The sequence below is a fragment of the Typopeltis vanoorti genome, chromosome 22 (genome assembly GCF_054136105.1).
Source record: "Typopeltis vanoorti isolate ZY-2024b chromosome 22, IOZ_Tvanoo_1.0, whole genome shotgun sequence".
Classification (NCBI taxonomy): domain Eukaryota; kingdom Metazoa; phylum Arthropoda; class Arachnida; order Uropygi; family Thelyphonidae; genus Typopeltis; species Typopeltis vanoorti.
The window spans coordinates 21,654,276-21,677,493 of record NC_143570.1 but is presented as its reverse complement, the minus strand read 5'-3'; the positions used below and the strand labels follow the sequence as shown (position 1 = coordinate 21,677,493).

At 37.4% G+C, this 23,218-nt stretch overlaps 1 protein-coding gene across 2 annotated transcripts in view; it reads left to right on the top strand.

Annotated features, from left to right (window-relative positions):
• The window catches only part of LOC150094205 (SAM and SH3 domain-containing protein 1-like), a 476,307-nt gene that overhangs the window by 49,160 nt on the left and 403,929 nt on the right, over positions 1 to 23,218 (top strand). The gene's annotated exons all lie outside the window — the stretch shown is intronic.

Here is a 23,218-nt window from a genome sequence, read left to right as displayed (position 1 = left end):
ATATGAAAATGCTTGTTTTTGAAAATATTTTCAAATGACCAAAATTCAGTCGAGCAATAATAAGGTGGTATAAGGATTCTAGCTGAAGCCGCTTATGTACAATTCAGATTGAACCTTTTGAACTCCTAAATCATTCTTTTTACGACTGTTTTTCTTCCGACAGATCTAAGTATTATTGAAGACAGAGATTGCAGACAGTGGAGGAATTTTCTTGAGGCCATGATTAAAAAAAAAAAAAAAAAGATATCTTATCTCTTCCTCCCTATTACCGAGCTATGATAGGTCATCGCGCCATGAGGCTTCTATTAAGTCAGTGCGATAATATGGCACTTAATCCAATCGACATAAGCTTGCTATGTCTACCAGCTGCGTTCTCTGGCCGATTTGGCTTTTTACGGGATGAAAAATCCGAGTTCTTTGGAAGGAAAATTCTTTCATTCATATGAGACTGGCTCCTCACCTGCAACTGAAAAAGCACTTTTAAACATTCCTCGTTCTACATGGGATTTGAACTCAGCATTATGGTTATTTGGAATTATGGCTGCAGCTACTAAAGCTGTAGGTGTATTATGTGTTAATTTAATTTTTTTCTGTCCAGTTTGCCTGGTTTGCGGTATAAAAAAACCCGAGTTTCCGGGAGTGAAAAACACTGCCACCACCTTCTGAGACCGGCTAAATCTTTCAGTTGAAATATCCTTATAAAGGTTATTCACATTCAAAGGACATCGTAGGCTCGTATCGTATTCGTATGATGATATAACGGTCATGAGACCCCTTTTACGGGGAATTACGGCACCATCTCACTCCCCCCTAATTTTATCCGGGTTCGGGACCGGCATAGCTGACGAATTAAGCCGATGGCTGGGTCTTAAGTATTCCTGACTGTAATCCTTGTATGTTCATGGAGCCGGGTTGTCTGTTCTGGTGGACGAAACCCCCCCCCCCTATCTTCCTATTTAAAAAAAAAAAAGTATTGTTTTTATTTTCCCCATCCTTAATCTTGATGTTGTAGTCAGCAGTGTAATTTATGCGAAAAGTGAGACAGAACAGTTTAGATGAAAAAAAAAGAAGAAAAAAGATTCATTCTCTTCTTCTTTTTTTTTTTTATCTTGTATAAAACGATTTGCGATCTGTTTACTTATCAGTAACATTTTAATCTTTCTTATGCGAATTCATTCTCATTGATGAGTTGAGTAGGGGAAGGAATTGCGAACAAAAAAAAAAAAAAACATTTTCATTTGGACGTCCGATAAGCGATATCTTGTCTCCCGGAATCTCCCACCCAATGCTTTTATCACGTGCACGCCAGTTTAATAAGTAATAGTGTTCTAATTACTGTCGTCAGCAAGGCTATAAAAGTCACAGATAAGCATGTGGTCTGTCATCGACCACAAATCAGATCGCTGTAGTGCAGAGATATTAGAACACGAGCTCGAACAGTACCATTCACTTGCTTGTCTATTCTTCTTTTGCATGGTTGTATTACCTGTATGTGCTGTGTACAGATATGAGTGCTCTCTCGCGCGTGCATGTGTGTGTGTGTGTGTGTGTGTGTACGTGAGCGCGCGCGATGTCAGATTTTGAAACACGCTCTCTGCCCTTGCGTACGCTAATTCAAACAGAGCGACCCAAGACGTCAGGTCAAATGGGCTTCTATTGATTAACGTGAACCACGCGACTGGCGTTACCAAGGCAATGATGGTAAACAAACCAAGCACTTCCATAGAAAAACCCCAACACTTCCACACTCCCCCCCCCCCCCCACGCGCACACACATCACACACCACCACCACTTTTAGAGCCCTCTGTTATTGTTGGTAACGCGTTAATCAGATTCCTGCTGTTGACCACATGCACTACTTTAATAATGCTTGCAGAAGATACTTCTCCAAATAAAATCATTTTCGGAACCACAGACAGACAGACAGACAGACGAGCGCGTGTCTGGTTGGTCCTGCGGACACTCGACCTCTATTTCGTGTTGTTCATTAGGAAAATGAACTAATGATAACTTTTTTTTTTTTTAATTTTTCATTTTGTTAAATTATTAAGAAAAAACTTTACCCGAAAACTACCGGAATAATTCCCAAGATGGATTATTCATGGGACGGTAATCCGCTTTTGAAATCAACAAGTAAATAGATTTCTTCATCGTGGGTTTTTTTTTTTTTTTTTTGCTGTTCATAGTAATGTGCATGTAATGTACTCTTAGTTTGTGCAAAAGATTTATATTTTATTTTGTGAATTGGACATTTCACTCATTTTAAGCCATCAGCTAATCATTATGTTTATACATATATTTTTACGAATTTTTCTAATATGTTGTGTAACGACGTTAATGAAAAATATCGTTTTAAGTTTGCACCCTAACTCTATTTCATTATTTTCACTATAAGGACTTGCTTCTTTGAATCATTTTCCTATCATCGGTATCAGCAATGCCGTTTGGTTGTTTTTTTATTTTGCAAAACAGACAAATTGGTCAAAAGAACACACGCTATTTCCAGACAGTAGTGGCTTCATAGCCTTAGTTGCTTCAGCTGTATCCAAACCACCCAACCAACCAGTTATTTTCCTGAATTGCTTAAATATGTGTACCAGTGCGTATTTAGTTACTTTTCAAAACGAGCCTGATGCATTCGTATTTTTTGTCATCAACTGGCAACGCAAATTAGTCTCCACTGCTGTTCAAAACCCCACTTTCCACTGACATCGCAGTACTGTTGCCAAGTAATCATATGGAGATTACCAGCGATTTATGTTTCCTTCGGTCTCTGATGTGCCTGAACACTCTACAATGAAAGAGAGTCCAAATGTTTACACGCTTGTTTGATGATCAGCCATATAGGCGTGGAAGAACCAAAGCGACAATTTTTTTCTACGGGAAATGAGAATGTTTATACACTTTTGCAGTGAATTAGACATATAGAAGGAATCCCCGTCCCACTTCAAGTTTCAGTACACGATTGTTTGCATAGTGAAAGTTAACTTGAAACATCGCACTGTATTGCTTTGTAAAAAAGCAAAAAAAAAAAAAAAATTGTTTATTTGCTAATATTCATATGGTTTTAATCTTTCTATTTATTCATTCCGCTCTGTCTTCTGAGTAGTGTGTGTGTGTGTCAAGTCATCCTTGTGTACGTTTAACCTTGAATTTCGCTTCATACATAAGACAGAAGACTTAAAATTATTTAAAAGTTCTTTGTTTAATTAAATTATTTATTTGAAGTTCGTTCTATACAAAACTTATTGCTGCAATTATCTTTATGATCTACGCAAATGCTTTTATCTGTCGCAGTATTATTCGATGGCTCATTAGGAGCCAAGACGTCATGATCTCTATCTGGATGGAAGCTTGCGAGCCATTTGGTCATCGTACTCAGTTTCAAACAGGCTACAGAGGCACACTGCCTAATCTTATGATGATTTTCGTGTGCGTTATCTTCAGAGCCTACTTTAGATAACCTTAGCTTGTGTCGATTGTTCACTAATTAAATAAATCACATGCACAGTGCCAGAAACTCTAGACGAACTAACTCGTTTAATACGGATGACTCATCCTGTTGGTATGCATGAAAATGATTTTCTTGTGAATATTCTGTTTGCATTGATCTATAAATTTTATTGTGGTAATTTGAGAGAGACAGCTTATAAATCTTTCAAATTCAAGCAGTTATTTATATTAAAAGAAAAGTATATTGCGTTATTAACTTTTTGGAGAAGAATAACTCTTTATAACATCCAAAGCATTTATTTCATCGTGAAGGTTTTTGAAGTGTTTGTTTGAACAGTGAATTTGTTGCCTCCAGTTAAAGAAGGCGTTCTTTTAGCCATTTTTTTTATTTATTTTTTTTAAGCACTGACTTTTACTGAAAGCAATGAACGCAATGGAAATCGAAAACTTCGTGCATATTTTATACGTTTTTCATAAGTCCAAAATGCTTTCGCCTCAAACCAGACACTTTTAATTTCCCGATAATTGTTTGGATAGCCGTCAAAGGCACGAAAAGAAATCCCTCGGAAAACTGTCGACCCGTATTTACTAGCAAATATTCAGATTCCTCTCTGCCCAGACAATGTTCAACATTATCAATTAACTTCTGAGTTAATGATCTTTACGGTCATTAACTTCGAATTCCAAGATAATATTGCTTGCATTTGTCTGAGATTGACCTCCTGGGATGTTTTTGACGGTTTATAGTCCGATCATAGAGTTTTAATTACACTTATTAATGAAGTGTGAGCCATTCCCGCTACTGCTGCGATCCAGTCGAGTAGTGAACATCCTCTAAAATAACCTCGATAATAATGATCATTTCCATAAAATTAACGATGCTAATTATGTTAAAATAAGTTTATACCACAAACATCGATTAAATATTGAGTTCCACAGTAGCGACCAGCGTGTATTTTGTTGGCTCAGAGAGTTGGGCGGAAAAGTTTTTGATAAAGAAAATTCAAAAGGGAAAAATGTCCGATAAAGATTAATTGAAGAATTACGTAGAGATAGATAACACCAAATGACACACAACATTTAAGTTATTTTGATTCTTCTTCGAACAATGGGAACTTCGCATTACTTTGAGAAGCTGCTTTTATATAATTTGCGCGATTTGTATTATATTGATGAATTGCATTTTGGGAAATGTACTTTAAAAAGGTTCACTGTCCATCTTACATTGGATTTCAGTGGAACAAATCAATATCATCACAGTACGGTGAATCATGTTAATATCATATTAACTTCCCAAACAGATACACCATCACCACTCAACTGGCGACTCTATAATGTCCAAAGCATTTCACTATTAAGTTTTTTGAAACTCTTGTATGAATTGTGCAGTCTTTTTCGGGTGTAGAAGATTGCACAAAATCAATTTCTTAAAATTAGAATTCTTAGAATTTGTCCTATCGGTTAATGGCGACTTCTCTATTAGGAGGCAACATGTGACCCGACAGATTAAAACGTCATCATAGTACATATCTTGAAACAATCTGGTAGTTTACAAAAAATAAAATGACCACAGTTCTGTCAAACTTTTCTATCTTCTCATAACTAGCCTAGTGTAATTTAATTTATAAATTTACTTTTTAAACACCCTCTGTCCAGAAAGAAACCGAACTTTTCGAAAATAGAAGGAACTAGTGGCGCCACCTGTTGTATCTTTTTAGTTGTCGAAAGCGGCAACCTTCATTATTGTTGTATCAACTGTTTATGACATTTGTTTCATTAGAAGCCGAGTTATAATGCCAAGAGTGAAAGTGTGTTTTGACGAACGGTCGGAGAATGAGTGTCAAACAGAGACCTGCGATTGACTTTTGTGTTAAACTTGGAAAAAGTTTGACCGAAACACATCAAAAAGCATACGGTGATGAATGCTTATCCCTTACTCAAGTTTACGAGTGGTTTAAGCGATTTCAAAGTAGTTGTGAGACGCTTGTGGACGACGAAAAGCCGGGCCGTCCAAAAACTAGACTGAGCGAAGTTAACATCCAAAAAAAAGTGCGTGATTTCATCAAAGAAATCCCGAAATCGTCCGTGAGATTGATTGAAGATGAATTGGGAATTCCAAAATCAACTGTGCACAACATTTTGACCAAGAGTTTGTGCCTTCGTAAATTGAATTCGCGATTTGTTCACCACAAGTTGACCGACGACCTAAAAATGTATCGAATTGAACACTGCAAGGACCTCATTAAAACCGCTCGTAAGGACTCAAACTTCCTTGAAACGATTGTTACTGGTGACGAAACGAGGTGTTTTGAGTACGAGCCCGAAACAAAGCTCCAGAGTGCTGAGTGGAGACCACCAGAACAGGGCATCCGAAAAAAAAGTCGCTTGGAAAAGTCAAAAGTAAAGACAATGCTGATTTGTTTCTACGATTCCAAGGGCATTATCCACAAAGAATTCGTTCCGCCTGGTCAAACGGTCAATGGTGAGTTTTATCTCGCAGTTTTGAAGCTATTTGTAGCGAGAATTCGAACCGTACGTCATGAATATCGTGACGACCAACCGTTCTTGAAAACACAGTCACTCTTGGCACTATAACTCGGCTTCTAATGAAAAAAATCTCATAAACAGTTGACACAACACTAATATAGGTTGCCGCTTTCGACAACAAAAAGATACAACAGGTGGCGCCACTAGTTTCTTCTATTTTCTAAAAGTTTGGTTTCTTTTTGGACAGTGTATATCAATTCCACATCGTGAAGTTGCGAAACCCTTAGCAAATACGGCGCCAAAAATATTAAATAAAAAAAATTTTATGGGACAAAATTATATTTCATTATTAAATAATTTAGCTTCTGTTTGATTTAATGAAAATATAAATGTTAATTAAATCGTTTATTTATAAACTATTCATAATTATCAATATCTAAGAAGATACGAAATTTATCATAACTTTTACTGAGATGGGATCGGCAGTTGATAAAGTTTGGGAACCTGGCATTTTTATAGCGTTACGATTGTCAGATACTATTATGTTTTCGTTCTTTCTTTCCTTGTTTTTAAATAATTGAAACACTTTGTTCGATCCAAGCAGGAAGCCTTTGTTGTCTCAAATTGAAAGTATAACATTACTGTTTTATATCGACGCCCAGCTATTGTTACAGAAGCAACGTATCATCATCCCGTGACATTCCTGATATAACAAACGCCAGCTCACTTATAAATATTTTCGTTATTATGAACAAACGCGTCACTTGTAATAACGACGTCGTTGTTTGCAGTCATTTTTGCTTCGGCCATTTCATCTTTGCTGTTTAATTTTACTTGCATTGCAGAGTCGAAAAATAGAAAAAGGAAGCGTTTCGTGATTTACAACAAGATGCTTGCACATCAACTCCAACAATACGTTATGTCGTAGCTGCACATCATTATTTCGAGAATCTCTTCTGTTTTCTTCGAGATGTTTTTTTTTTTCTATTTTTATTTTAGAGAAAAGAGGCCTGCAACAGCGTAATGCCTGAGAAATATTAACTTGTGTCGTATGTGGGGGAGGCCTAAGTGGCAAAAGAGCACGAGAAAAAAAGATTTGCAGGAATAATGAGACTTCGTATATTTTACACCGAGTATTTTATGAGAATGTTTTCGATGTTTTTATATCCAGTACGCATTCAGTTGCAGCTGTCACTTGTAGGATCAAAGATTTAATGGCTTCTATGAATCAAACCCCCCCCCTTGTCGTTCTCCAGACCTGATATGAGCAATTGTCGCTCTACTAACATGTCTTTTCGTGGCATAAAAAAATTAAAACTAAAAGACGGAAATGATTTATTAAAATTTTTTTTATTGTGTTCTTCCGATTTTTTCTTTCTTTTCTTTTTTTTTTTTTTTTAATACATGTACTTAAATGCGAGTCCCATGAAGGAAGGGTTCACTCGTTATATACCATCTTTTTGTTGACCGGATGTATCATTCAACTTCGTGTAAATCCCTATTTAGTAGTATTTTTTTCCCTCCCACTGCATATCAGTGGAGCGAAATATGCAAAGATAGTCATCAAAGAAACTAAAACATAGACTAGTTATCGTTTGCACACGACACCATTACTCTGTACCTTTGTTAGCTTTACAGGCATAGGGCTAGTTAGTGTTTGTTTCGTCTGACTCTTCCAAACAAGGCCATTCATTAATGCTTTTATATTATTACCACACAGTTTTACCGTTTCCATAACGTCTCTGCACATGCAAGATGGCAAGCGACCTGAATGCATTAAAAGTGTATTCACATCTTGTTAATTTTCTGTAATTACAATAATTAGTCATTCAACGAGTGACATTGGGCTAAGCCACGTGACTATAACAATCTCGCGAGGTCATTTTAATGAGTATAAGTCGTTAGTTGGTCGTCTGTTAAAATCACGAAATCACTCGCCTGTGAAAATGTCCTTCTGTGTCCGGTAATTCTGCCATCTACATGAGATGTGTTACTGTATTATTGTCGTTAAAATATTCTTAAGGTAGATTCGCGTTGATTGGATCCAGCGGTTTATTCATCCGGGTTTCTCTTGGTTATATTACCAAGTTACTCGGGAAAGAGGAAAGTTTTCGATCTATTAGAAATCGATTTGAGAATGATCCAGTTGTGATTTCATTTTCTTATCTCGAGTAGCCTCAGTAATTTTAGAAAAACTAAGGTTCGGTTAATCTTTAGGGTTTTAGGTGTCACTTGGAATGAAGGCGTTCGAACGTTTATTATTAGAAGGGATTCAATACAAGGTCAACCAAGAAAATAACAAAATAAATACTAAAGTTTCGGCGCGTGTCGCACGATAAAACAAATATTACTTTATATATGGGGAGAGAGAGATTGACGATATCGTTTTGTATGACATTATTACATAAAGAAAGTATAAATGCACAAGTATTCTAGGAATTACTTGTGCTGCCTTAGCCTATTTGCCTTTTTTTTTGACTGAACTGGGAAGGCAAAAAATCACCATTGTATGGAGGGAAAATTCCTAACATCTTCGTACCAAACCTAACTTACTTTGCTGACTGCTTCAATTTAATTAAAAAATTCCTTTTAATTCTTTCCTTTGGAAATAATAAAAAGGGTTAAAATTAATAATTAAAATTAAAATCCGAATCTACCTACTAGTAGATTCAGTAGATCCAGATCTTTCTGGCAGAGACTGATGGAAAGGAGTTCTAGTGAAAAAAATGCATCGCACAAAGTTATAGGAAACAGAAGTGATATCCGAAGGATACTTAAAAGGGTTATTGAATGATTATTTGATATTCTAATTGATAAAGAGAGCGTTCTCTATATCACCATTAACAAATTAAGAACATTTTCATCCTCATAGTCATTACAGTTGGAAATGGTGGCCATTCGGACAATAAAGGATGGAAATTTTCTTTATTTGTTTAAGGATTAATACTTATGTGGCGCAGCAACTAAAACGGTATATTGCAAAGTAGATCCATTTGAAATATTGGTTTCACTTTGACTGCTAGTGCTACAGAAAAGTTTTATTGGTTTCTTGCGTCGATATGTAATGATAAGTTTTCGACAGGTTTTATACAGCTGCCTCTACCTTGTGAGAATCCGACTTATATGCATTGGCACAAAGCCAACTTTGATAAATAGTCCGGTTATTATTTTTTAAAAAAACATGGTGATCGGTTAGTTTTAGTATTTCTTTTTCAATTGGAAGATGTTTAATATGAAGGTATCTTGCTATCAAAAAGGTAATTCCTGAAAGAAATACACAGATAATTCATATTGAATCCCTGAGCTCTTTATTCCTCCTTGATATAATAAGTTACATCATTCTATTACTTCTTTTTTTTTTTTTTTTAGAGTGTTTACAGAGAATTCAGATTACTTTACCGTATTTGTTTTTTAGCACTGCTGGGAATAATCAACGTAAGTTTACCGCCGGCTGTTCTGTGCGTACTAATTAACTTTCCAGCTTCTAACCGTGCACCCTTATGCTATAAAAAGTTATTTAAGAATTCAGCACTTTATTAAGACTGACTTCGAATCGCCATTCCACCCATGAGTTCCACTAATAGAAGTACTCTTCAAATATTTAAATACGCTCCCAATGCAATTATCAAGTCGTCGTCAAACCAAACGTTGATTCTGCTAATGACTATTCTTTTGTAGATTAATTGTGCCAGTGGGTGAGCCAAACGACATCTTGGAAAGAAGTATTACGTTTGGAAAACCACTGTTTTTGTTGGATAATTAAAGGACACCTGTAATGGTTAGATCCCAAGTGGTTTGCGATCTAGTAAGCTCATTATTAGACTTCGAATCTCGTTTGCCTGCGATATTTCCTTTTTTTCCCTCCCTCTCGTCAACAACAGATGTTATAATCGTTTGTTCCATTCTTTTTGAAGGAGTTTTCTACACCTTCTATCCAAAAAGAAACTGAACTTTTCGAAAATAGAAGAAACTAGTGGTGCCACCTGTTGTATCTTTTTGTTATCGAAAGCGGCAACCTTCCTTAGTGTTGTGACAACTGTTTATGACATTTGTTTCATTAGAAGCCGAGTTATAGTGCCATGAGTGACAGTCTTTTGAGGAACGGTCGGTCGTCACGATATTCATGCCGTACGCGACGAATTCTCGCTACCAATCGCTTCAAAACTTCGAGATAAAACTCACCATTGACCGTTTGGCCAGGCGGAACGAATTCTTTGTGGATAATGCCCTTGCAATAGTAGCAACAAATCAGCGTTGTCTTTACCTTTGACTTCTCCGAGCGTCTTTTTTTTCGGATGTCCCTCTGCTGGTGGTCTCCACTCAGCACTCTGGCGCTTTGTTTCGGGCTCATACTCAAAACACCCCATTTCGTCCAGTAACGATCGTTTCAATGAAGTTTGAGTCCTTATGAGTGGTTTTAATGAGGTCCTTGCAGTGTTCAATTCGATACATTTTTTGGTCGTCGGTCAACTTATGGGGAACAAATCGCGAATTCGATTTACGAAGGCCCAAACTCTCGGTCGAAATGTTGTGTACAGTTGATTTTGGAATCCCCAATTCATCTTCAATTAATCTCACGGACGATTTTGGTTTTCTTTGATGAAATCACGTACTTTTTGGCTGTTAACTTCGCTCAGTCTAGTTTTTGGACTGCCCGGCTTTTAGTCGTCCTCAGTCGTCTCACGACCACTTTGAAATCGCTTAAACCACTCGTAAACTTGAGTACGGGATAAGCATTCATCACCGTATGCTTTTTGAAGCATTTGATGCGTTTCGGTAAAACTTTAATGAAATTTAACACAAAAGTCAATCGCAGCTCTCCGTTCGAAACTCATTTTCCGACTGTTCGTCAAAACACACTGTCACTCTTGGGACTATAACTCGGCTTCTAATGAAACAAATGTCATAAAAACAGTTGAAACAACACTAGTGAAGGTTGCCGCTTTCGACAACAAAAAGACACAACAGGTGGCGCCACTAGTTTCTTCTATTTTCGAAAAGTTCGGTTTCTTTTTGGACAGAGGGTGTATATACATTTCCTTTACACACTCGAGTGCAAGTCTTAACTGAGAATATAACAGAGATGAATTGTTAGTGCCTCGTTGGAATTTAAAACTAAATTCCAAAACGCTTATACTATGCTAATAATACCGGTTTGATATTACACCAGTCTCGACTGGATTAAAGGAAGATGTGGGGTTGCTTACTGAAAATGTTATGCGAAACAAACCCATGTATCGTTGTGAACTAAAATCGAACTGTTTGATTAGTTTTCTATACATTGTTGTGAAGTTTTACAGTTCTAGAGGTCACTGAGTTATAGAAATGTAAATAGAACAGTGCGAGATGACGATGTTGGTGCAAATGAAATGGCGTATAGTTCGTTGAATGGCTGCAGATACCATCCATCGATCCACTGAGAGTCGTAGGCGAACGAAAATTGTTGATGGGGGGATGAGCTGTTAGTTTCTCGCTGCTTTTGGGGGTCTAAATGGTGTAACGCATTCAGAATTCGTGCCTATTCAATATCATTGATGTAAGAAAGAAAATACTGGAGCTTGCATAACATGAGTTCCCTTGAAGACCAAGTATAGTTCAGTCCTTTGTGGACATTCGAAAAACACCTCATTGCGTGTTATTATAATGAGGAAATTGAATTTGTAAACACACGAAAATATAAAAATTCTACAAAAAAAATTATTGCTATTACTTCTCCTAGTGATTATTTCCTGACTTGATGTACTATTCCATCACGCGTAATTAGTTTTATTCTACTTGCCGAGAATAGTATTTATTATCCACTGGCTCGGTTCATCCTCCACACATTGCAGCACGTAATGCATAGTCCGTTATCAAATTTCGAACTGCACGCTTTCTATATTAGATGGCATATTAAACACTCCACGCTTACTTACTTGCCTCCATTCCTGCAGGGCACACGGATATTGAACTGGTACATGTTATCATGTAAATTGATAAGATGTATTTCCCTGTAAAAGCCATCACATGGGTTCAGATTAGGTGACACTGATGACAGATACACTCCTCCGTGACAAACTCGAGGAAACCTGTTGGACAAACTCGCCCTTGAACCAGAGTTGAGATAGGGCACAATGATATTCGCAGTATGCAGTCTTGTTCTATCTTTGGAAACCATGTTGAAACAAGGTCGTTATCGATTCTTATCAGGAAAAGAATGAAGTTTTCATGGAGAGTGCTTAGATAAAAATTTGGAACGAACGTTATTTGTGTGTACACCCCGAGTTCAAGGATTTCCCACATTAATCAGCTGCAAAACCTTTTCCCATAGTAGACCACCTTTGGTGAACGAAATTGTGTATTGTCGCATGGGTATCTTCTAGGTTCTGAAGCAGATTTTGTCGTCTATGGCGCAACCAGTTTGAACTTCCAATGCGTCCCATTTGGAGAGTTTCTAGTCAGTCGATGCATTATTAGTCGCAAAAATCTAAGAAATTTGAATTGATTACAAAAAATTGTCCAGTTGTCCCAGTTCGGGTTGTTTATTCGCTGTGCCTAAATATAATTGACCATATTGGCCAGCCTGGCTGGCCGAATAGTTAGCGTATCCGCTCCCCAGCCAAAAGGCTGCGGGTTCGAATCCCGCCGTGGGCATGGATGTTTGTGATTGTCTGTGGAAATACTACTGGTGGTGGTGGTGGTCGGCAATAGATGGCGTTGGTGTAGTTGCGGTCAGTTGGTGGATTGTGAGTGGTGGAGTCAGAGTTGTAGAGTGGATGCTCTCCCTCGATGAGTCTTTGGACTCCCTGGAGGTGACAAATAATAATAATAATATTAAATCTTAAAACGTCACATTTTCCTTTCATAAAGAAGTGAACACCTACGAAAACTGTAGACGAGGCCAACTCAACTTTCCGATATTATAAATTGAATTTGCTGGATTTTGTAGGAATGTGCTGCTAAATCTTTCAAGTGCTTAGCTGCTATTCAATTTTTTTTTTTTTTTTCGTTCGCGCGGACTTCCCAGTGTCTGTGTACACGTTTTGTCAGACGTCTTTATGTGGCGAATCGCTGCACGTCCAGCTGTCTGATTCTGCACGCTTGTTCTCTGTAACTGTTTAACGATTCCGCCCGGAGTGTCTTTAACCTTTACTCTGAACACTACACAGATTTGCCGACAGTATACATGATAATTGTCGTCTGTTTAACCAGTGTATACGAAACGTTTCGTGGCGCGTGCCAAAGTTGCCAGGGTCATGTTGCTTTAAAATTTCGTCGTCTTTTTCTTCATTCACTATATTAAGCCTAGTTGTAGTGCTGCTTGTAGAGACTATCCTGCCATCTTCGTCTCGATCTTGTTTCCCTTCTACTTTGGTATCCAGTTCTTGAGTTTCTTTTCCCATCTGTTAGCATTATTTCATATGATTTTTCATATGGAATAATGCTCATTTGCAGATTCTTATTTTTGTTTCTCTCCTTATGTTCTTATTCTTCCAGATGAGGCTGTTGAGACATCGAGATATTCTACTAGCTTTTATTGCTTGTTCTTATACTACATTTTTGTGAAGCTATATGCTCTGTTCCTAACTATTTTATCTCACTAACTTGTTCGATTATTATCCCATTGATTTCTAATTTATAACTTAAGAGTTCTCTAGCAACTGCCATTCGTTTAACTTGTACAACGAATACATTTTGAGAATGGCAGGGCTGGAGGAGTCTTCGGTTGGAATTAAAATTGGTGGAAAAAAATATTAATAATTTGAGGTATGTAGATGATACCACCTTGCTAGCAGAATGCAAAGATTTGGAGGAACTTATTATGAAAAAGAAGAAAGTGCTAAATATGTAAAACTTAACCTCAAAAAGACAAACGTTATGGCAACATGTGAACTTAATGATTTTTAAGCAGATGGGGAGAAAAAGGAAGTAGTTAACAATTTTGTATTCCTAGGATCCTGAATTGTTAAAGATGGTTATTGTACTGAAGAGATTAGAAGAAGATTATTACTCGAAAAGAAAGCAATGACAAATTTAAGCAAGATCTTTAATGATAAAGATATTAGCCCCGCAACAAAAATCAGAATCGTGAAAGCAATGGAATTCCCTGTGGTACTGTATGGATGTGAAAGTTGGACCCTGAGAAAGAGTGAAAGAAGGAAGATAGGTGCATTTTAATTATGGGTTTGGAGGCGCTTACTAAGAATACCATGGACTGCAAAGTCCATGGTATTCTTATAAATCAGTGACATTCAATAAATCAATAAATCAGTGATAGATAGAATAAAGCCAGATTGCTCCCTCGAAGCTATGATCATCAAGCAAAAATTGCCATACTTCGGACATATGCGAGAAAATGACAGTCTGGAGATGATGATGCTTGCTAAAGTTGATGGAAGCAGGAGAAGAGGAAGACCAAGAATTAGATGGGTGAATGGAGTTAAAGAAGCAACTGGAGTGCGCTTGGAAATTCTGAAAGACATGGTCAGGGACAGATCTGAATGGAGAATCTATGTTCATAGGATCATCAGGAGTCGAAGATGACTCGATGGAACATAACACACATAGCAACTGCCGTGGTTTTAGTTTGTTTTTCTTTTCTATTGATATGCTCAAATTTTATTTTCTGTTACATTGCAAACACTATTTTCTGTTAGTAAAATATCATCAGGATATCCAATTGTATTTCACACCTCGCTGTTTCATTTATTTTTCTTTCATCCATCACTAGTTTAAATAAGGTAGACTTATTGAGTCACCTTGTCCAGTCCTTGTTCTGTATTTATTATCGAACCTGTTAGCTGTGTGTGTGTGTGTGTGTGTGTGTGTGTGTGTGTGTGTGTGTGTGTGTGTGTGTGTGTGTGTGTGTGTGTGCGCGTGTGCGTGTGTGTGCGTGCGTGCTTAATTGTTTCTGAAATTTATTTTGGTTTTCAGAACCAAGTGTGAAAGCTTTTAACCTCGCTACCAGCAGATGCATATGAAAAAAGGTCAAATAAGAGATTGGTTACTAATACCGGCTGTCAAATATCGTTCAATTAGCTGTGGAAAATTACTGCAGGGAAACCCAAATTTGTAATTCCAAGTTCTGTTGTTTCTTCTGGTTCTTCTCCGAGCTATCGGCATTTCCAGAAAGAGAAGCAGAAAAACAAATGAAAGCAATAAAATTGGAATTTCTCCCTGGAGCAAAGTGATTTTTAAATAATTGCTCGTCTTGACGAAAACGCATTCGTGATCAATATTGTTTAAACGGCATTCATTTAGATAATTTTTCCGGTGTATACCTGGATTTGAACACAGTCATTTATCTCTTTCTCTTGCCATCAGTTCATAAATAATGGAAATGTCAAGTCGGGACAAAATATATGGCTCCCTAATGTTTACAGGAATGTCCTCCTTTCTTCCATCAGGCTCTTATTTAAATGAAATCGGTTGAAAGTAATCTGCAAATTATCAGGCAAACTAAAGTATTGCACTACTTAAATCTTAATGAATGACTTCGCCACGTTTTCGCCCGCATCATTTGTACTGACAGCCTCTTGCTCATCACTCATTCCTACCTTGAGCCAATTTTTGCGCAGTCCAACGACAAGATTTCACACTTTGCCTTGATTACTTTCATGCGGCACTGTTCAGATAAGGTTGTGCGAAAGGCAACCGATGGCGTCACACTTTACGATAAAAGGTGGGGAGATGAGGGGGGAAAGGTCTTTCTTTTCCCCCTTTCTACTTTCCGAAATAATGATGGACTATAAAGTGGTGCCATTTTATGTATGTTGTTCATTTTTTTTTCTTTTATTTTCATAAGTTCTTGTTTTGTTACAAAACCGCGAGAATTTCTTCTGTTTATTTAAAAGGAAAAAAAAAAAATTGTAATCCTATTATGAACCATTACGGCAAAGGCTAGTTGCGTTTCAATAGCGTCGTTAATTCGGCTAGAATGGGAAAAGTGTGGGGGGGGGGAGACGAGAAGGAGTTGCAGTCAGGGTAGGAGACTCTATTGTTGTTTTCGGTGGCGCATACACAAAGAACGGAACAGTGACAGTGTGGAATTCATGCTGGAATTCTGACATTTCGAGCATGTGATGACTGAATGGGGAGCGTAGGGGGGGAGGGAGGGGAAGCAGTCCAAGTGAGCAGATGGGGAAAAGGGGGAAATGGGAGGGAAGGGAGGTACACAGAGGTCACCAGAGATACGCAACCCACTGAGAAAAGCTCTCGGCGTATTCGCTGTTACCCAGCATTCCACAAGCTAGAACGAAAAATTTTCCCCCTGGCATCAGCAATAGCCGAGCCGCCGACGCCGACTGGCCTTCCAAGAGAGAAAGAAAGAGAGAGAGAGAGAGAACACGTGCGTGCATGCACGTGAGGCGTCTTCTTTTGTAGAGTTGCCATAGAGACGTGGTTAACATTCTTGACCGCTGGGTGATATATTATCTTCATTTCTCTGAGCTGGGGTTGTTTTGTTTGTTTAACCGGAGATAATGAGTGGGGAAATCATCGAGCCGATAACAGTGGTCGTTTATACGAACAGCAAGTCTGACTGTTTGATTGACTTCTTGCTGACCTTGTCTCTAGTTTTATTTATGTCTGCTATAGTGCGTAGCTAATTGAAACTCCATTCATTATTCGTTACGATTCGATTCGATGACCCGCACGCTATTTAGTCGCTGTTCTCAGTTATTTGCCGCACTCGATCGTTTAATATTTTACCAGTCGTAGTATCTGGCGGGACAGTTTTTCTTTTTAATAAGGGTATATATAATTTCATCCTCTGTTATTACTTAGCGAATAAACTGTAGGGGCGTTGTGAATGGTTTGAGTTTTTTTTTTATCTTTTAATAAAACTTCATATTATTAAATATTATTGACCTTCGACCAAGAAGGGGCTTAAGTCCATCTAAGAGGGTGGCGATGACATGAACTCGCAAATTACCCGATTCATTTTTTTTTTTTTTTTTACAAAGTAACTATTGCCGAATATTTAACGATCGCCCTAAAAGGTAAACGATATGTTAAGAGATGTACAGGGTGGTTCGTATGCCGAGTACAAACTTTGAGGGGAGGTAGAGAACATCAAAATCAACCGTATTCACATAGGAAAGCATGACCGGAAACGCCACTCGAAAGTGATAGGTGGCGCTCTTCACCAGCGCTCCTGGTGAGCAATTGGGCTTCCTCATTCAAGCTTTCGACATCGTACGAAGATCATGCGTCGTTTTACGAACGCCGAGACGACAGTCATGCACCTCGTTTACCATATTATGTATCCAACTACTAGTGAACTGTTCAGTAACGCCTAAAAAGGGTTTTTTACACTACTTACTGCCTTGTGTTATTTCTGTATCTTTATGTCCCTGTTAGTACCTTCCGGTGGCGTTTCCGGTCATGCTTTCCTATCTGATTATGGTTGATTTTGATGTTCTCTACCTCCTCTCAAAGTTTGTACGTGGAATTTTGAACTACTCTGTATAGATTATAAAAAATATATATCTATACTGAGTAATTGCACTATGGTTAACCCGATACTTGTAACGGGGAATTCAATATATATGGCATTATCTAATAGTACTTTTCGTACAGTTGAGGTCATCCAATCAACTGACTACTCTGCCCACGTTATCAGCCATGAGGTTTAAACCTAAATCTTTAATGAAAATATTAAACGAAGAGGGGCCTAACACGAAACCCAGGAGTACCCCACTCCTCGCTCTTAGAGGAGCCTCTAAACACCTACTTCCTGTCGGCTGTCAATCAATTTCCTACTCATCTCACATCAGTATCTGTTTAGTGCGTTTTAATCAGCAGGCTCTTATGTGGAACTCCATCAGAGACTTTGCTGAAATCTAAATAAATCACATCACGGCAATTACGTTGGTCAATTTCTCTCGGTGACTTCTTCATAAAAAGTAAGCAGGTTTGTCATAATCGATCTTTCCTTAAGGAGACTGCTGAAACAAGTGATCCTTGATAATGATATTCTAGACACGATTTCTAATTAAAATTTCCATTACTTTGTCTGGAACACTAATTAAGACTCACTGGTGTGATGAACCTTCATTGCAAACTTCCAATCATAACGTACTACTTCCGATTCTATCGATTCACTGTAACTGGTCAAAAATGGTCTGTTGGTTAAGAAAAGAACACACAGAACATGACATTTGCTAGTTTTACAACGTTAAACTGGAAAATGGATGTATTGCTTGCTCTTTTTATTTATTTTTTTCTCTTCCCATTGTTGGTCAACTATCGTATTGTTGATTTTTTTTTTTTTTTTTACTCCCACGCGTAGATTTCAATTTTTCATTTTGACACAGTCTGAATTGTTTGATGTTTTATATAGTTATTGTTTTTACTCGATGTCTGTTTCCGTTTCCTTTCTTTATATATATATATGCGTTGTTGAGCTGTCAGATGTTTTCTTCTGTTTTAGAAGGAAGCTATTTATCAGACAAGTTCACGATATCATAAAGTTTTTTTTTAAAAAAATACAAATGTCTTTTGCAGTCGACAAGGTCAGTCAGATGTCTCGATGATGAATAGTCTTGTCATTCAAGAGTGTCAGTTTTCTTCGGTTTCGGCTACTTAACTAACATGAACGTCATCCTTCATATCTCCTACGGCTTTTCCCCTTGACTAACGTATTCATCATTTTGTTTAGGGTTTGCAATATTCATAAGTCACCCATCCTTTAAATTACTCTTCGCTTCCCACACGGCCTAGAAAAAATAAAGTAAATAAATAAATTATAAGATAAAAATAAATATTTATATTTTGTTTATTTTGTTACCACATTTAAGGCAATCTAACCTCTTTTTAATTAACGATATTATCTTACCCACTAATCAACTTAAATCCGCAGATAGTTTTAAAGAGGAATTGAAACTATGCTAAGACGAAAGTGTATATGAGATAATCTGTTGTTATCCTTACTGATTATAGCAAAGGATTAGAAGTGCACACAAAGTACTGTCAATAAAAGTATCGGAAAGAACTGGGCTATAAATAAAAGCTGTTTCGATAGAACAGCGGGGGGAAAAAGTCAAATTCAGTTAACTAGATTTTACGTAGCGGCCTGAATAAAAACGAAAATTGCCGAAAAAATTAATAAATGCGCTTTATTAAAATGATACAAGGAGCCTCTGCTTCATCTCTTATCTGCCTTTTGCAGTATGAAGGGATCGATAGAATTTTATAGCCGGCAGCGCCAATAAAGGAGAGTGGACGAGGCGCCTTAACTATGCAAAAATCACAATTTACAAAATCTTCTTATGCAGATTGTGTTCTATTCACGTTCTATTCATATAGTGAATTCGGTGGCATATTTTTAGACTTCGAATTATATTTAGTAACTGCGAAAGATATTTAAATATGTTTAACCATATTTCCATATTAATATACACTTTTTATACTTAGTTTCGATCGCTTCATAATTAATATTTAGGAAGCGATATTATCAATATTTAAAATCGAATTTACGTTTAATTTAAAAATTGTAGCGTTCTAGATACCGAAGCTGGCTAAGCTGCTTTATTTTATAAAATACCGATAATTTAATAACGATTAGAATATAAAATGTGGTATTGATTATTGATGGCCAATCTTTAAATAACAAAGGCTTTTAAATTTAGGCTCTTTCTTCAGAGTTATGAAACTAGTACAGCCATATAAAGTTAAATCTTGATCAAGGTTTTAAAAACTTATGTTGTTCAATGAAGCCTTTTTTTCTCCTATTTCGTTTTTCAAATCAACGTTGGACAGTCGTCATAGGTTGTGCATAACCATTTATCCAGGAAATGAAGGAGAATAAGTATTCCATATGATACATCTCCTTAATGATTATAATAAAAAAAGAAAAAAAAATAGAAGGCAACTAAGATCGGAAGTATATTCAGCATGCAACCAAAATATGCGAAATTTCTGTCATCAGAAATTTCTCAGCTTATAGGCAATGATTATACATTGCAGTACAACTTTTTCTCTTTTTCTAGATCATTCGATATCGACAATGCCTTTGGTTGGAAAAACCTGGGTTCAAATCCCGTCTAAGATGCGAACAATCCTTATAAGGCTTTTTTTTTTTTTTTCATCGGAAAGTGAAGTAACCAATCCCATACGGCGATGGTAGGGTTTTCATTTAGCAAAAACAAACAAACCGGCGGAGGAACACACGCAATTAACAGACAGAATACGTTAGCTTCATAGCTTTAGTCGGCTATAATTCCAAAATAATAACTTCTCTCTCTCTCTCTCTCTCTCTGTCTGTTCTCTCTCGCTTTTGAGTATATGTGACAAGACCTTTCCGAAAAGGGGCGTGGTAGAGTAGTTGCTCTACAAGGGGTGGAGCAAACATCGAAGATATGTCAAATGCCCAAGCGCAGTTAGCTTTTCTGGCCTTGGTGATTAATGAGGTCATTTGAAGTTCAATAGACACTATTAAGTCATTTCTTTTAGTTTACACTCAACATCATGTTGAAGTGGAAATCAAATGACTGTGGGTGTTAAAGGGTTGGTCCTCAAGTGCCTAAATTGAAAATTAAAGCGTGACCGAGCGATGCGCAGGAACAATGCAGGATTTCTTTTAATTGGCTAGCTTCCATGATGGCCTCCTGGAACGGAACACTAATGAGGTGTTTAGCAGGCCGGGAGAAGTAAAGAGAAAAGAACACTGGTTCCATAAATAGCAAAGGATATTAAATATGCACAAGTTTCTCCACCTTAATAAGAAGGTTATACAAGCGAATCAATGAAATATCTTTATATGAGGGCTATGGCATTGTAGAAGATCTGGTTTTCATTTAGCATTCGCATTATTATTATTTTTTATTTTTTAAAAATGTTATCAGTATTTGCTATTCAAAATATCTTACTGTTGTCATCGTAGGTTGGTTGCGTCCATCTTTTACGATTAAAAAAAAAAACACCTTCCTTTAATAATGTTTTATTGTGATCCGATTCCCGAGTTTTTGATCAGTTGCACACGGTTGCAAGTACTATATTAATTGTAGTTTTGTCACGTTTGCTTGATACTGAAGTGATTGGGGTTATTTCAAGTATCGACAAGTGACGAGATCAGGTTACTTGACTGTTATCAAGCTCACATAATGTTATACAACGAATAACCACGAAGCGCTTTATCGACCGCAGTTTGACTCCACAACGACTAGCTATATGTCTGTGGTGGCAGAATGGCCTACTTCAAGTTGTGCATGGCACAGCAGTTAGTTGCCTGGCGTGAATGCACTCGATATTTATATATGGTCATGGCTATACAAAGACCTTATAGATCAACTAAATCAACAGAGGCAGTTCGGAGTCAACAATAGTTGGCGATGTGGTGTGGGAAAAAGACTTTTCACGTAATTAGCAATTGCTTAGCAATTAGTGAAGTCAAACTATATTGACGAAATTATTTCTTGACTATTTTGTTGAGTCAATACTTTTCACGTATGCTCCTTAAGGGGCAAGGTTGCCAAAGGTTCAAGCTTCCCTGCCTTCACCTTACTTTCTACCACCTGTATTCTTACTTTCCTGCTCGTAATTATTGTTTTAAATATCGTTGGTGAGGCTTGCTTCTAACATTTTCTCATTATTTGCATGTTCTTAATTGTGTGTTGCGAGGTGGTTGGAGTGGTGGACACTGTATCCACTCGGTCAACAAGGCCTAGCGATCTTGGTTGGCCGAATGGACTTGCAAAAGACAACAAAGTGTTTCTAGTTACTTTGATTCTGTTTTGAGATTGCAGAATGGGGCAGGGGGTAACTCTACAAGGCTGTGGGTGTAAATCTGTACTCTTTTTAGGTGTAATATTAAACTACTTTTCTGTTGTTTATTATTACGCCAAGGCAGTTATGCTATCAGTCGAGTGTATTATTTCTACTAGTTAACGTGTCGGCCGATTTGGCTTTATGGGCGGGGGGATAGGGAAGAGTAAACCCGAGTTTCCAGGAAGAAAAAAAGCAGGCGACCTAAATCACTTTTAGTTGATATGTTCTATAAAAGACTCTCTCATTCGAGACGAATTTGGATACTCGGAACTTTACAGTAAAAAAAAAAAAAAAATGTACATCCTTCCCGGAGCCTCCGTAGCTCAGTCAGTATAAACGAATCCCTTTGGTCGGAAAGACTTGGGTTCGATTCCCGTCAGTGGAAAGCATGAAAGACCCTTCATCTGGTCTCTTTCGAGTAAAGTGTACGGTGGTGGTACTATTAGCATAACGTGTAGACGAAGCAGAGTTTAGTACAGGTTAAACTCTAATTCCCTTCACGAACCGTCTCATATAGTTCATTATGAAGAATGAACTAAACGATCATGAACTGCCTATCTCTAATATCGCCCTCCGTTTTGTGTTCTAATGAGATTCGTACAGTCAACAGACTCTTTAATATTGCATCTTTGGTATCGCAGTTGCGATGTTAAATGAACCTTAAGTTATCTGACACGCATAGACTCAAACGGATCTCGTTCATCTATCGAGAGGCCACGTGTTTACTTTTAATGCGTGTCACTAGGGTCGGTAATTAATTATAACAGTTTTGCAGTTAATTGATGTCCGGGAAATCTTGTGCCCTCCTTTGTTAAGTCGGGCTCATTAGGGTGTGGCGCTCTCATAAGGGAAAAGCTTACAAAGTTTAATATACCAAAGTGACGTGAGTAGAATTTTGGAAGAAATTTAAAAAATAATAATAATAATAATAATTCTTCGTTTCACTGATAACTTTTCTATTCTTCTCTCTCTCTCTCTCCCCCTTCGTGTTCATTTTTATTGAAAGATATAAATGAACATACCTGAGTAAAAGTCTTGTAGGTAAAGATGGTGAAAATTTAACATGAGGCTTGAACGGAGACGGTATGCAATTAAAAGTGGTGAGTACAAAATAGCGGCAACTGAGTGTATACATTAAGATAAACTGGACGTAAAAACCAATGATGGAAAGCTAACACCGAAAAGACTAATTGATGGGGGAATTACGTAATGAGAGAATGAATTACATAAAAATTTGGATTTTGAAAGAAGAACTGAAAAATCAAAAAAAAAAAAAACTGTCGTATACAGGGTGGCCCATTCCGTAGAAAGGTCTTTGTTAAGCCGAAAATGGAGGCATTTACGTGATGTGGTTTTTCATAACGAATAAAGAAAATCTGATGTTAAAAAAACTTATGCAGTTGTTTTACAAAGACGGGCCCTTTCTACGGCATTGGGCTACCCTGTAGATAGTAAGTCAGCAACAACGAACATGACGAGTGCTGGCCGTTTCGTTACGTTAAAAAATATCATCAGACGAGAAAAGCAGAA